This window comes from Anolis carolinensis, chromosome 1 (genome assembly GCF_035594765.1).
Source record: "Anolis carolinensis isolate JA03-04 chromosome 1, rAnoCar3.1.pri, whole genome shotgun sequence".
Lineage (NCBI taxonomy): Eukaryota > Metazoa > Chordata > Lepidosauria > Squamata > Dactyloidae > Anolis > Anolis carolinensis.
Genome location: NC_085841.1, coordinates 208,297,294 through 208,313,491, shown reverse-complemented (window position 1 = coordinate 208,313,491; position 16,198 = coordinate 208,297,294). Strand labels below are relative to the sequence as shown.

At 43.9% G+C, this 16,198-nt stretch overlaps 1 protein-coding gene and 1 long non-coding RNA gene across 5 annotated transcripts in view; one reads left to right on the top strand and one right to left on the bottom strand.

The window, feature by feature from the left end:
* Window positions 1-2,353, bottom strand: part of gpr155 (G protein-coupled receptor 155) — a 57,467-nt gene extending 55,114 nt beyond the window's left edge. For all 3 annotated transcript variants that reach the window (XM_062969154.1, XM_003226431.4, XM_062969155.1), the window contains exon 1: window positions 2,208-2,353. The gene's annotated coding sequence lies outside the window, so the exon portion shown is untranslated. The remainder of the gene's footprint in view (window positions 1-2,207) is intronic.
* A 68-nt stretch (window positions 2,354-2,421) lies between these two features.
* Window positions 2,422-14,133, top strand: LOC134295719 (uncharacterized). 2 transcript variants are annotated; one of them, XR_010002355.1, is made up of 3 exons: window positions 2,422-3,311; window positions 12,208-12,344; window positions 13,752-14,133. It is a non-coding gene; the product is annotated as an uncharacterized LOC134295719 (long non-coding RNA). The 2 variants fall into 2 exon arrangements; XR_010002354.1 differs by lacking the exon at window positions 2,422-3,311 and adding an exon at window positions 4,854-4,963.
* Window positions 14,134-16,198: the final 2,065 nt, after the last annotated feature.

The window sequence follows — 16,198 nt, the reverse complement described above, 5'->3', positions numbered from 1 at the left end:
TGTCCTTGGTGTTCCTTCACTTCACTTCCCTTCCTCCTTCCTTTGTTCTATCCGTCCCAGTCTTTTCTGCCTGCGGAGCCATGGAACTGGGTCAGTGGGTTGGATGGCGGGGAAAGGGAGAAGGAAGAGGCCTCTAATTGAAATGCATGGACTCCATGCCATGAGGTGCTGGGATTTGTAGTTTGCATCCAGTCCAACCCCTTTCTTTCTCTTTGTCATGGAGGAAGACCCCACCCAAACCCCTCAGACAGATGGCCATCCAGTTTAGTTGTGTTGTTATAGTCAATATAGTTGTGTTGTTATAGTTGTTAGTTGTGTTTAGTTGTGTTGTTGTGAGTTTTGTGGGTCTGGATTGTGGTTTTGTGGTGTGGTTGTGTTGTTACAACCAGGAGGCAAGGCTTTTGTTTTGTGTTGCCAAGTTTCGTATTTCTGGGGCGTTTAATTGTGTTGTTATAGTCATGATGTGTTGTTGTGAGTTTTGTGGGTCCGGATTGTGGTTTTGTGGTGTGGTTGTGTTTTTACAACCGGGAGGCAAGGCTTTTGCGTTGTGTTGCCAAGTTTCGTATTTCTGGGACGTTTAGTTGTGTTGTTATAGTCACGATGCGTTGTTGTGAGTTTTGTGGGTCCGGATTGTGGTTTTGTGGTGTGGTTGTGTTGTTACAACCAGGAGGCAAGGCTTTTGCATTGTGTTGCCAAGTTTCGTATTTCTGGGACATTTAGTTTTGTTGTTATAGTCACTTTGCAAACAACTTTATCCTTTTATATATATAGATACCAAGCATGGGCAAACTTCAGCCCTCCAGGTGTTTGGACTTAAATTCCCACAATTCCTAAGAGCTTACTGGCTGTTAGGAATTCTGGGAGTTGGAGTTCAAATGCCTGGAAGGCCGAAGTTTGCCCATGCCTGGTTTATACAGTCTTCCAATTGCAAATGGTCCTTTGAAGGCCACTATAAGGCTGATGTGGGCCTCAGTGAAAATGTATTTGATACCTCTGCCGTAAAGGCACCCAATCCTGGGAGCTAAGCAGGCTTAGCCCTGGTTAGTACTTGGCTGGGAGACAATACTTTAGAGCTGTGGCTCTCAACCTGGGATCCCCAGATGTTTTTGGCTTTCAATTCCCAGAAATCTTAATAGCTGGTAAACTGGCTGGGATTTCTGGAAGTTGTAGGCAAAAACACCTGGGAACCCCAGGTTCAGAATCACTGCTTTAGAGGAAGGAAATAGCAAAACCACACCTCAATATTCCAAACCTAAGAAAACCCAATGAAATCCATGGAGTCACCATATGTTAGGATCTGTGGTGGTGCAATGGGTTAAACCCTTGTGCTGGCTGAACAGCTGACCTAAAGGTTGGCGGTTCGAATCCGCGAGACGGAGTGAGTTCCTGGCTGTCAGCCCTAGCTTCCCATACGGGGACAAGAGAGAAGCCCCCCCCCCCACCTGCAGGATAGTAACAAATCCAGTCTTTGAAGACTGACAATTTTTTCACACCAGAAGCGACTTGCAGTATATTCTCAATTTGATTCTGTCACAATTGGCTGCCACTGCTAGAAACTATGGAATCCTGGGTGTCATAGTTTTACAAGGTGTTCAGTCTTCTCTGCCAAAGGATGCCTCCCCAAACTACAACTCCAAAGATCTCATAGCATGGAGCCAGGGCAGTTAAAGTAGTACTAAACCACATTAATCCTACAGTGCAGTTGCACCCTGAGTCTTGGCCACTTACCTTCCAAACCTAAAAGCAACACTGAGGGCCCTTCCACACAGCCCTATATCCCAGAATATCAAGGCAGAAAATCCCACGAGGTCTGCTTTAAACTAGGATATCTGAGTCCACACTCAGTAAATGTAAGATTTTCTGCCCTGATATTCTGGGATATAGAGCTGTCTGGAAGGGCTCACTCTGAAAGAAAAGTGAGTGAAGGGCCTGAGTGAGTGTTGCACGTGAAGCTCTTTCGTCATGTGACACACGCACAACCCCAGAGACAGGGGTCCAAATTAGGCAGCTGGAAAGCACACAACACACACGGATCTGTCACTCAAATCTACGAAGCCGGAACTTCATGCATTGAACAAGGGAGAGTTCAGAGCCGCTCTCTTCGCGTGTCTTTCCCGACTTCGTATCTGACACTGGAGCCCTATTTCCAACCTACACAGTCCCCTTTTCCCCAGGCAACTCGCCCACCGATTCCGTGAGGGGATTACCTGCTCTCCTCGCCCTCAGGGGGGCTGCAGCAACGGGACCAGCATCTCCAGCCACGGGAACAGGAGGCTCCACCCGCGGCCTATGAGCTCAACGCAGAGGCGGGGCCGTCCGTCCGAGCCCCCGCCCCGGGCAAAAATGGCGGCGGGAGAGAGAGAGCGAGAGAGAGGCAGCGCTCGAGCAAAGCAAAAACAAGAAGGCGAGCGCGCGCGCGCGCACACAAGAGGAGCGAGGAGAGAGTAGTTTAGCTTTGAGCGGTTCTCATTACGCATGCGCGAACGGTTGGAATTCTTTCCGGCAGCATCTGCTCATCCCTTCTGTTCATAATAATAATAAGCATTGCCCAGGCACGAATCAAGGAACCTGAAAGGCACTGCAGACTAACTCAACCAGAGAAGTCAGCCATAGCAGAGCACCTGATGAACCAACCAGGACACAGAAATGTTGGACCGCTCTCACCAGCACCATGTCAGAGAAGCCATTGACATCCACAGACATGTGGACAATTTCAACAGAAAGGAGGAAACTATGAAAATGAACAACATCTAGCTACCAGTATTAAAAAATTCTAACATCAGGACAGTCAATAAAGAACAACACTCAGAAAGCAGAGGAATTCCAGACAGGAAACAATCAGCCTCCAACAATGCCTCCCAACTAAGGATTCCCTCAGTCAGCAACCAGCCAGGCTTTGAAGCTGCGAGGCCATTAAATGCTAATCAAAGTGATTGACTATAACATTCACACTTGCCTCAAACAGACAGCAGCTCTTTCTCCCAACCTGGACCTTGCACAGATATATAAACCCCACTTGCTTAGTATTCAACAGACCTCACAACCTCTGAGGATGCCTGCCATAGATGTGGGTGAAACATCAGGAGAGAATGCTTCTGGAACATGTCCATGCTGCTGCTGCTCAATCACATAGTCATTTCCGACTCTTTGTCACCTCATGGACCAGTCCACGCCAGAGCTCCCCATTGGCTGTCGCCGCCCCCAGTTCCTTCAAGGTCAAGCCGTTCACTTCAAGGATGTCCATCTCAGAAAACTTACATCAACCCAGTGATTCCAGCCATGGAAGCCTTTGACAACACAATAATAATAAGGTCGTTGTGAGTGGGCCCTTGCATATCCACGCATTATATTTACCCACCAGGTCCCACTGTCAATGGTTTGTTCCTATTCAGAAAGGGGAAACCTTTTGCACTGGAAGACCACAGATTCCTCACTACTTTTGTAGGGCTTCCATGATGATTCCAAGGTCACCTGGGGGAAACTGGCCCTCCAGTTCTGCTGGACAATTCAAGAGATTCCAAGACAGGTGTTTTCTCAAGTGAAAAAAATGTGGTTTTATAATTTGTGTTTTTTCCACTTTAGCAGCACTTCAAACCCTAGCAAATGTGGAGGACCTACCACACAATAATAATAACTAAAGGCCTAACTGAGGCCCCATCTACGTTGCCATATAAAATCCAGATTATTTTATTTGAACTGGATTATATGCCAGTGTAGACAAATATAATCCAGTTCAAAGCAGATAATGTGGATTATTTTATTTGATAATCTGGAATGTGTGGCAATGTAGGAGGGGCCTGTGTCTACACTGACATATAATCCAGTTCAAAGCAGATAATCTAGATTTTATATGGCAGAGTAGAAAGTGATCTGAGGTTTTTCAAGGACCTGCGGATATCGAGAGATGCCTGTCAAACTTGGACAAAGAATCTTGGAAATGTCCGAGAAATGTCTATTGGTGATGGGAATGCAATCAAAGTTTCTTCCTAAATTTTTGTCCAGCTGATAGCTTACATTCCCAAAAGGGGGAGTTCCAGGTGACGGGCAGATGGCTTCCTGCAGGAGGATTCTTTGTCCAACAGATTATATCTCATCTCTGGTTCTCACACAGAGTGTGGGAAGTGTATCTGAAATGGCTGAGATTGCTCAAGAGGTCATTAGAGTTCATGTAGGTTTGCTTTCTATTTCATATAGTTAAATTTAATAAGATAATAATAAATATATAAAATATAAAAAGATTGAGTTCATCTGATGTTTCAGTAAAAGCTTTTAGGTGGAAAGGGGTGAAAGGAGAGGGTGAATGCAGGGCAGGAAAGATTATTTGCTTTATTTTAATTCATTTCTCTGTGCTCATGTGCATATTGCATAAGAGAAAAAGGAAAAAGGAATGAATATAGAAAGATATTGTGTATAGTAGAGAGTCTGTAAATTGAGGTATACGATACATTGTAGCAGCCTGGATTGCAACTTGTTGGGAACTGAGAGAGTGGGACCGTGAGGCGATTTCCAGCGGAGCTCTGAAGGTTCGCAGATGCAGACTGGCTCGGACCGAACAGCTGAGCTGAGGTGTGGGAGGTTGGGGCTATGGAGCTGGAGGTGCTGCTGGTCCCAGGAGGCTGAAGGGAGGTTGGAGGAACGGGGCCATTGTATTTCTTTTGGCCCTCCATCCTTGGGGATATTGGAGTTCAACCCCACACTGCTCAGGCCTCAAGTCTGCAATGAGGAACAGTTTAGTTAACTTAGAATAGGCTAAGAGTTTCCCTTCCCCATGGTTCCTGTATGACAGTTGGAAATGTATCTATTTCTTCTCTCCTCTGTTTCTACTCTCATTCTGATTGGTTGTGTAGAATGGATAATTCTACTGCAAGCCTTTTTAAAATCTGGCTTCTTTTTCTTCTATGGAGAGAATGAGCTGTGTGCTTTGAGATCTCTCTTTGTGTGTGTGCCAGAGAGATGCAGTGAGGTATGATTTTTCCCTCTCTTGAAACCTTAGAAGAGATGGGGGTTAGAGTAGCTCAGATCCAGTTCTTGATTATTAAGAAATTCAGTCATTCTTTATTATTGTAAAACCTTTTGTGATTTTTAACATTGGACTCTGCATCTTTGCCTGTCTAAGCTCTGAATTCTTTACAGCCACATCACACGGCTCCTCACGCTCTGCTGGCTAATGAGCTGAATGCTTAATTTTTGTATCCTGTTTGATTTTTTATGCTCTGCTATATTTTAGGGTAGTTTTTCCTGACAGGGGAACTGTGGCTTCCATGGGGATCGCACTGTGTCTCTCTTTTTATTAAGGGTGGGGGTGGTTGTGTTCAGTAACAAAGAAGTCTGGGGAAGATAACTTTTCCTTTACATGTTTAATACTAAAAACAGTGTTTGTTAACACATGGGCAATTTGCGGGAAGAATTGTGCAACATGTATCTTGCTAGTGCAGTTATAGCAATTTTGTGTGATGTGGTTTTGAATTATGCATTGCACACTGCAATTTAAATTATGCCATGACATCCAGTCATTGACATGTATTTCACAATGTTGCTGTTTTTTGTGGGGATTGCATTGTGCTGGTGCAGCACATTTTTCCATGCTAATATTTATGCCACCCTGAGGGGATACTGGGTTGCAGCCTCACAAAGTTAACTCTTTGAAAATTGTAATAAGAAATGTTAACCCTTGAACCCTGATTCTCAACTTGGGGCACATGCCCCATAGGGGGGCAATTTGATTTTTGAGGGTGGCAATTCAAGAATGAGTTAGTAACTGATTTGTATGAGGAGGTCAGCTGGAGACAATAGAGAGGGGGGAAACCAAATAATAGGAAGGAGCAGTGTTAAGGGGATTTAAGGAGTTAAGGAGAGCGTGCATGAGCACAGACAAGTGAGTTCTTGTTCATTCAAAATGCCCCATTCCTCTCAGTGTCCTTTTAAAATTGCAAGCTATATACAATATATAAAACATATTTTTATTCTGCATATGAGTGTAGCAAGAAATCTGCAAAAAACCCCAAAGCACGATTATTACTGTATATACTCGAGTATAAGCCGACCCAAATATAAGCGAGGCACCTAATTTTACCACAAAAACTGGGAAAACTTATTGACTTGAGTATAAGACGAGGGTGGGAAATGCAGCAGCTATGAGTCAATTTCAAAAATAAAAATAGATATTAATAAAATTGCATTATTTGAGATCAGTAGGTTAAATATTTTTGAATATTTATATAAAACTGTAATTTAAGATAATAAGACTTTAATAAGATAAGACTGTCTAACTCTGAATACCTATATACTCAAGTATAAGCTGACCAGAATAGAAGCCGGCCAGGACCCTCACTCGAGTATAAGCCGAGGGCAGCTTTTTCAGCCCTAAAAAAGGGCTGAAAAACTAGGCTTATACTCGAGTATATACAGTACTTTTATATCAGGGGTCCCCAAATTAAGGCCCGGGGGCCGGATGCGGCCCTCCAAGGTCATTTACCTGGCCCCCGCCCTCAGTTATATAATATATTTTTACATCAGTTTTAATAATATATTGTCTATACATATAATATTGATAATAATCTTATGCTATACAATATAATACTAATAGAAATACCATATAATAATATTAATTATATGTTATATATATATTACATATTATATAATAGTATAGTGGTATAGTTCAATATAGTAATATATAATGCTAATATTGTGTTATGCTAATAATATAATATATTGTATGTACATACAGCTGCTCTGAGTCCCCTTAGGGGTGAGAAGGGTGGGATATAAATGTAGTAAATAAATGCAGTAAATAAATAATTAATTTTAGAATTAGGCTCGGCTGACATGACCTGAATGCACACAGCAACAACAACAACAACAACAACAACAACAACAACAACAACAACAATCCTAATTAACTTGGCTATCTCATTGGCCATTAGCAGGCCCACACTTCCCATTGAAATCCTGATAGGTTTATGTTGGTTAAAATTGTTTTCATTTTTAAATATTGTATTGTTCTTTCATTGTTGTTGTTGTTGCACTACAAATAAGACGTGTGCAGTATGCAAAGGAATTTGTTTGTATTTTTTTTTTCCAAATGATAATTCGGCCCCTCAACAGTCTGAAGGATTGTGGACCGGCCCTCTGCTTAAAAAGTTTGGGGACCCCTGTTTTATATGAAAAATATTTAAAAAGATTATCAGCCACAAGAAAATTAACATCCAATGACAGGATATTCTCACATATTTTAACCAAAAACATGCCATGAAGTTGGATACTTATGCTACCCTGAATTTGATGTAGATTACTCATGTTTTCCCCTTTCATGAATGTCATGTTCTTTGGAGGTTTGTTTAGACCAAGTTATTAGTCTTTTGTGGCCCTTGGTGACGCAGCGGGTTAAACAGCTGAGCTGTTGATCTTGCTGATGAAAAGGTTGGCGGTTTGAGTCTGGGGAGCAGAGTGAGTAACCCCAGCTCCTGCCAATGTAGCAGTTTGAAAACATGCAGATTTGAGTAGATCAATAGGTACTGCTATGGCGGGAAGGTAACGACACTCCACGTAGTCATGCCGGCCACATGACCTTGGAGATGTATAAGGATAATGCCGGCTCTTTGGCTTAGAAATGGAGATGAGCACCAACCCCCAGAGTCGGACAAGACTGGACTTGTCAGGGGAAAACCTTTACCTAAATTGTCTTTTAGACTTCCTCAACTTGAGTAGTCCACTTTTTGAATAATAAGCATTACATGTCATGGGGGTGGGGGGGGGGGAAGCATCAAGATTTTAGGCCTTCGCCAAGGAGGGAGGCGATGGCCCCCGCCGTCGCCCTCGGCGAGAATACCTAGACCTTTGTAGGCCTTCCCTGTTCGCCAAGGAGGGAGGCGGTGGCGGGACCGTTGCCTCCCTCCTCGGCGGAAGTTGAGGCCTTCGCCGAGGATGGAGGCGATGGCCCCCGCCGCCGCCTCCGCCGCTTCCGCCCTCAGAGAACGGGGAAGACCTACGGAGGCCTAGGTATTCTCGCGAAGTCTCGTGAGTCCTTGTGAGACCACGCGAGAATACCTACGCCTCCGTAGGCCTTATTATTATTATTACATCACTTCTAGCCCACCCTTCTCACCCATCAGGGGACTCAGGCCTTCCCTGTTCGCCGAGGGCGCAGGCGGGAACCATCGCCTCCCTCCTTGGCGAAGGCCTCATCTGAGGCCTAGCTCTTCGCAGAGGAGGGAGGCGATGGTCCCCGCCGCCGCCGCCTCCCTCCTCAGTAAATTTACATAGGAGAACTGTCGAGGCCTCGACAGCGCCCCCCTTGACCTGCGCCCAACGCGGCCGCTTCAGTGGCCTCCATGTTGCACCGGCCCTGATGCCAGCGGTGGCAACAAAAGCCTGAAAGAGGTGGCCAGCTGGGCCGCGCCGGGAAACTCCCGTTGAGGACTTGGAAGAGGGGGCGGGACTTATGGAGGACTCCACCGCCTCTTCCAAGTCCTCCACGAGAGTTTCCCAGCGTGGCCCAGCTGGAGTGGAGGCAGAAGCCGGACCTGGCCGCCTCTTTCAGGCTCTTGCTGCCGCCGCCGGCCTTCACTCTTTCACCCACCCTCCCTCGCTCACTCATCTGACTGGAGCAGCGTTCCTTTTTCCCTGGCTGCAGGGGAAGAAAGGCCACATAACAATTAAAATAATGTTTAAATATTAAAATTAAAATAGTGTCCCATTTCCACTTATCGCTGGAGGTCCTGGAACGGAATCCCTGTGATAAGTGAGGGAACACTTATTTCAATATAGGGTTTTTTTTCGTGTCAGGAATAACCGGAGTTGCTTCTGGAGTGAGAGCATTGGCCGTCTGCAAGGACGTTGCCCAGGGGACGCCCAGATTTTTTTTGATGTTTTACCATGCTTGTGGGAGGCTTCTCTCATGTCCCCGCATGGAGCTGGAGCTGAAAGAGGGAGTTCATCCACACTCTTCCCGGGTGGGATTCGAACCTGGCAGCTTTCAGGTCAGCAACCCAACCTTCAAGTCACAAGGCTTTTTAGTTTTTATCCCCTAGGCCATCGGAGGCTCCTTCAATATAGGTATAGGAGTTTTAAGTAAGAAGCACCACCTAGTGTTCAAATACCAAAATGCACCCTAATTTTAGTAATCCCATATTTAAAAGATTAAACGTTTTTTAAAATACTTTATCTCCAAGCTTTCTAAACTGTGTGCCTTGACACTTTAGTGTGTCACCTGCAACATGTAGGTGTATTGTGCAAATGTAACGAGAAACCTTTCAGTCTATGTGAAATAAGCAATACCAACTTGAATGCATTTTTACACATCAAAAGTATATTATCTTTAAAATAATATATTAAAATATATAAATGATAGTTTTTCATTAGATATGTTGTGTCCCCATATGTTTTGTTATCACAATTTATGTATATGTCCGTATCTCTTACAGGGGTTTGGTTTAACGTCAGACTCGCTAGTAAAAATGAATTACTGTGTTGCAAAATGATCAATGTCTAAAGAGTGTATCATCAACATGAAATGTTTGGAAAGCTCTGCTATAATGTATTATCTCTTTAAGAGGTCTTCTTTAAACCTAGAGGCATCTGAGAGTAGGGATGTTAGCCCTATCACTAAAATTGCTCTCCTGGGCAAAATGCTAGAAGAGCCAGGTTTTTAATACTACAGTAGAGTCTCACTAATCCAAGCCTCGCTTATCCAAGCTTCTGGATTATCCAAGCCATTTTGTAGTCAATGTTTTCAATATATCATGATATTTTGGTGCTAAATTCTTAAATACAGTAATTACAACATAACATTACTGTGTATCGAACTACTTTTTCTATCAAATTTGTTGTGTAACATGATGTTTTGGTGCTTAATTTGTAAAATCATAACCTAATTTAATGTTTAATAGGCTTTTCCTTAATCCCTCCTTATTATCCAAGATATTCGCTTATCCAAGCTTCTGCTGGCCCGTTTAGCTTGGATAAATGAGACTCTACTGTATTTATAAATTCTGAGAGCCCATTTTTCTGTCTATTTTTTAGCAAATCCTCTACAGTCTGGGTATGGCTAATGAAGAGGTCCTCTGGGTGACAGTTGCCAGTCTAGTCTTGGCTCGTTGAAGTAGAATCATAGAATAGCAGAGTTGGAAGAGACCACATGGGCCATCTAGTCCAACCCCCTGCTAAGAAGCAGGAAATTGCATTCAAAGCACCCCCGACAGATGGCCATCCAGCCTCTGCTTAAAAAGCTCCAAGGAAGGAGCCTCCACCACGGCCCCGGGGAGAGAGTTCCACTGCCGAACAGCTCTCACAGTGAGGAAGTTATTCCTGATGTTCAGGTGGAATCTCCTTTCCTGTAGTTTGAAGCCATTGTTCCGTGTCCTAGTCTGCAGGGCAGCAGAAAACAAGCTTGCTCCCTCTTCCCTATGACTTCCCTTCACGTATTTGTACATGGCTATCATGTCTCCTCTCAGCCTTCTCTTCTGCAGGCTAAACATGCCCAGCTCTTTAAGCCGCTCCTCATAGGGCTTGTTCTCCAGACCCTTAATCATTTTAGTCGCCCTCCTCTGGACGCTTTCCAGCTTGTCAACATCTCCCTTCAACTGTGGTGCCCAAAATTGGACACAGTATTCCAGGTGTGGTCTGACCAAGGCAGAATAGAGGGGGAGCATAACTTCCCTGGATCTAGACGCTATTCCCCTATTGATGCAGGCCAGAATCCCATTGGCTTTTTTAGCAGCCGCATCACATTGTTGGCTCATGTTTAACTTGTTTTCCACGAGGACTCCAAGGTCTTTTTCGCACACACTGCTGTCAAGCCAGGCATCCCCCATTCTGTATCTTTGATTTCCATTTTTTCTGCTGAAGTGAAGTATCTTGCATTTGTCCTTGTTGAACTTCATTTTGTTAGTTTTGGCCCATCTCTCTAGTCTGTCAAGATCGTTTTGAATTCTGCTCCTGTCTTCTGGAGTGTTAGCTATCCCTCCCAGGTTTGTGTTGTCTGCAAACTTGATGATCGTGCCTTCTAACCCTTCGTCTAAGTCGTTAATAAAGATGTTGAACAGAACCGGGCCCAGGACGGAGCCCTGCGGCACTCCACTTGTCACTTCTTTCCATGATGAAGACGACGCATTGGTGAGCACCCTTTGGGTTCGTTCGCTTAGCCAATTACAGATCCACCTAACCGTAGTTTTGTCTAGCCCACACTTTACTAGTTTGTTTGCCAGAAGGTCGTGGGGGACTTTGTCGAAGGCCTTACTGAAATCCAGGTACGCTACATCCACAGCATTCCCTGTATCGACCCAACTCGTAACTCTATCGAAAAAAGAGATCAGATTAGTCTGGCATGACTTGTTTTTGGTAAATCCGTGTTGACTATTAGCAATGACCGCATTTGTTTCTAAGTGTTCGCAGACCACTTCCTTAATGATCTTTTCCAGAATTTTGCCTGGTATTGATGTGAGGCTGATTAAGTAAATGTTCCCCAGAGGACCAGAGTGTATGGGATAGATTGTATGGGAGGAGACAAAGCTACCTGGCCCCAAACCATGGAGTAGGGCTTTAAATGTCAAAACCAACACTTCATATTTTACCCAGAAACTCTAATTAAAGTGGAGTGACTTTAATATGGGGATAATATGCTCACTTCTAGATGTTCCCGTAACCAATCTGGCTGCCATGTTTTGAACTAATTAGAGTTTCCAAACTCAGTACAGAAGGAGCCCAATGTACAAGTGCATTGCAGAAGTCCAGTCTTGAAGTGACCAGAGCCTGTACTACCATCTTTAGGTCTTCTGATTCTTAGCATATCAGCTAAAGCTGGTGGTAAGCCCTCTTGACGGTTGCATCTATCTGAACTGAAGCTTGGAAAGCTAGGAGCACTCTCAAGCTGAGAACACGGCCTTTCAGGAGGAATGTAACCACATCCAACACCTCTAAACCCAGGTTAAGATTCTTAATAGGAAATATGTCTGCTTTGTCTGCATTCAGTATCAATTCATTTTTTTTTCATTCATCTCATTACCCCCTCCAAGAATTCATTCAGAGGAGACACACTGTCCTTAGATAAGTCTGTTTTTGATGGCACAGCTTTTTCTGGACAGGAATAACCAGACACAGTGATTCATGTGCCAGTAAGCTCCCAGTGATATATTATAGTGTATATTAAACAAATGAATTTTGTGTTTTGGATCCCTTATTGAATAGATTTCATTGTGTACTTGTATGCAGGTACAGTAGAGTCTCACTTATCCAACATTCGCTCATCCAACATTCTGGATTATTCAACAAGGTCTGCCTCCCACCTGGATCTCTAGGCAGCAAGGACTGAACTTTTTACGGATTTAATTTTCGACAATGTTGTTACTGTAAGTTCATTTTATGCAATTGTATCTTTATTTGTAGTCAATTTTTTAGTAGCCAATGTTTTTGTAGTTAATGTTTTCAATACACTTTTGGTGCCAAATTCGTAAATACAGTAATTACTACATAACGTTACGTGTATTGAACTGCTTTTTCTGCTGATCTGTTGTAAAACATGTTTTCGTGCTTAATTTGTAAAATCATAACGTAACTTGATGTTTAATAGGCTTTTCCTTAATCCCTCTTTATTATTCAACATATTCGCTTATCCAACCTTCTGCCGGCCCATTTATGTTGGATAAGTGAGACTCTACTGTATTCAAAAATCTGAAGTCCAAAACACTTCTGGCCCCACACATTTCAGATAAGGGATACCTAACCTGTAGTTGTAGTCTTAACTGGAGATTCCCAAACCTGATCAAAGCTTTTTGTGCTAGACTATACCAAGTCTTAATAAGACTTGGAGAGTTAATTTATAAAAGAAGTAATAATGATTAATGCCACACTTTATATTGCTATTCATTCCTGTAGTATATTCCTTTTTTGCTTTATTTTCTTCTTTCTTTTAAGAAACTCATCTTTACAAGTATGAAAATTCAAAACATTTTTTGCGGGGGGGGGGGGGGGAGACACACCTTCAATATGCCATCCCAAAACAAATTTTGCCACTCCCAAAGTAATATGAACAAAAAAACCCTCATGACTATTGCTTGTTACACATTTAAAGCCAGGGTTTTATCCCAGTACAGCGGGAAAGTGAAAGTTGCTAGCCATTACACTGTTCCGCAAAGGGGTTATTATTGTTGTGCCCTCATTACTTCCCAAAGGTAGCACATTACAGGTAATGTTTATAATGAGTTTCAGGCTCCTTCTACAATACCATACAAAATCCAGATTATCTGTTTTGAACTGGATTATATGGCAGTGTAGATGCATATAATCCACTTCAAAGCAGATAATGTGGATTACCTGCTTTGATACTCTCGATTATATGGCAGTCTAGAAGGGGCCACAGTGAGCCCTTGGAATCCACGGGTTCGGTTCGAGGATCCCCATTGATACGAAAATCCAGGGATGTTCCAAACCCACTACATACGATGGCATAGTAAAATGGTGTCCCTTATATAAAATGGCAAAATTAAGGTTTGGTTTTTGGAATATTTTGAAGCTGTGGATGGTTGAATTCAGGGATACAGAACTTGCCAAAATGGACACTTACTCAAAATATATGGTCCTAATGCAATATATGGGTACCTACTGCAACGTTTTGCACATTGGGATTCTGACGAATCTTGTTAGTAAACTACAGTGGCATAACAACTAGTGCACTGGTAGCAAGAAGAAAATAGCAGCTTTGTATATGGCCATCACAAAATAATGTTTTAAAAACCCACATTATGTATTCCTTTTAGATATAACAGAAATACAGTGTCGCTCACTACAGCTGCTCCTGAATGAATACACGAGACTCGCTGTGTTGTCACCAGAAAGTTTACTGCAGGAAACATCGACATGGAAAAAGCCAAGAATGGGAAGCGTCTGCCAGCATTCCTTTATATACCCTTCCCCCTCATTTGAAGAAGCATTTCCCGCCCAACAAAACCCCGCGAAGTTTCCCCGCCAAGTCCAGCAGCCGTTTCTTCTCAGGATCCCAAGATGCAGGTGTCTTATCAGTCCACATTGTCAGTGACCCTGAAACTCAGAGCTATACCCAGGCTCTAGTAGCAGGGTTCTGACAACGGCATCCTCCTCCCCTTCGTCCTGAAAGAAAAAGATTAAATACAACTATTGTTCTCCGCTGTCCAATGTTCCTTTGTACTTCTTCAAAAGGCTGCAGTGAAACACCGGGTGTACTTTCCCTAAATCCTTGGGCAACCTCAGCTGATAGGTTACTTCATTTACCCTTTTTGTAACTCTGAATGGCCCTATATAGCGTGGTGCTAGTTTCCAATGGAAATCCCAACTTCAGATTTTTTGTACTCAGCCAAACTTTTTTGTACTTCGCCCAATTCGTCCCCTTCTCGGCGCCTACGATCAGCAAAGAGTTTGTACTTCCTTTGTGTTTCTCGTAGTGCCTCCACCACGTCCTGCCACCCTTGCTTGATTTTGGCCGGCCACTCCTCGTCTGTCTGGCCCTCTCCTTCCATCCACCCGGGTAGTCTGGGGAATGGTGCCACATCCTGTCCGTACACTATTTCGAACGGGGAACGACCTGTAGCCGAATGCACAGCCCCGTTAAATGCCATTTCAGCAAAAGGCAGTAGTTCCGCCCAGTCATCCTGTCTATAGTTTGTGTACATTCTCAAAAATTGACACAGTGTTTGTTGAGTGTGTTCGACCCCCCCCCCCCATTGGTCATGGGGTGGAAGGCTGAGCTCAGATTCCTTTCTGCTCCTAACAGCTGTAAGAATTTTCCCCAGAATTTAGCAGTGAACTGGACTCCACGGTCACTAATTATTTTGTCAGGACATCCATGTAGGCGATAGACATGCTTTACATACAAATCAGCAAGTTTTTAAGCAGAAGGGAGTTTCGGCAGGGCTACAAAATGCACTTGTTTTGAGAAAAGGTCCAATATTGTCCAAATGTACCTGTGGCCTCTGCTGGGGGGTAGCTCGCCGACAAAATCCATTGCCACGCATTCCCATGGTCTCGTGGGTTCCACCACCTTTTGCAAGAGCCCCTGGGGTTTTCCAGGTGGTGTTTTGATCTCTGCACACAACTCACACTGAGTGACGTACAGCCTAGCGTCTTTCCTCATTCCGGGCCACCAGCATTGTTTGGCTAACAGTTTAATTGTCCTGGTAGGTCCCAGATGACCTGCACCCTTGTTATCATGGCATTTTCTCAGCATCTCTTGCCTCAAACTTTCAGGAATGTACAATTTCTTATTTACAAACACCAAATCCCCACACAGTTCCCCCCGTTCCTTGTTCGTTTGTAACCAGACGTCCTCCCCGTATACTCGCTTCAACTCTCCTTCCCACATTTCCCCTCCCCCCGTGGAAATGGTAGTACGTTTGTTTTCTCTAGTTGCCTGTGCTTGAGTTAACACCGCCAGGCCCCATTATCTAGGAAAATACTTTCCTCAGATTCCTGAAATCCTCCCCCATGCTGGGGCATCCGAGAAAGAGCGTCAGCGAGTATGTTGTGTTTCCCTTGGAAGAACTTTAGGGTGCTCCTAAAGGAGAATTTGAATGCTCGATGAAACCCCTCGCTAGGTTCTTATCGATATACTTTCTCAGTTCCTCCTTTTCTCTAGCCGACATTGGATACAATTTCGCCTTAGGAAGCTCTGCTCCTGGGACTAGCTCTATTTTCACTTCCACACACTACTTCAGTGGAAAATTGTCTGCTTCCTTCTCGCCAAACACGTCCACAAAATCACAGTACTCTGGGGGCAATTTCTCTGCCAGTTCTGCTAGTCGGATGGAATCCTCCTCTCCCCTGTTCCCTGGCTCCCTCTCGACTTCCTGGCTCCCCTCTCCCAACCTTATTCCAAAATGCATGCTCTTATTTTCCCAGTTGATTTGCGGGTTGGCCTGCCCTAACCACGGCATGCCCAGTATAACATTGTAGCTGGCTATTTGTGATATCACAAATGACATCCTTCCTTCCCAACGCCCTATCTTACACTTCACGCCCTCGATACTGTGCCTGGCTAACGATCCTGATGCCGTAGATCCATCCAACTGCGAAAAGGCTATTGGGGATTCTAGGCTCGTCCTTTCACATCCTAGTCCCGCTGCTAATTCAGGCGTAATGATGTTCCTGGAACATCCACAATCGATAAATGCTTTACATGTTGCTTGCTTACTGCCACTCTTAAGCTGAATTGGAACTACCAACATTCTTTTGT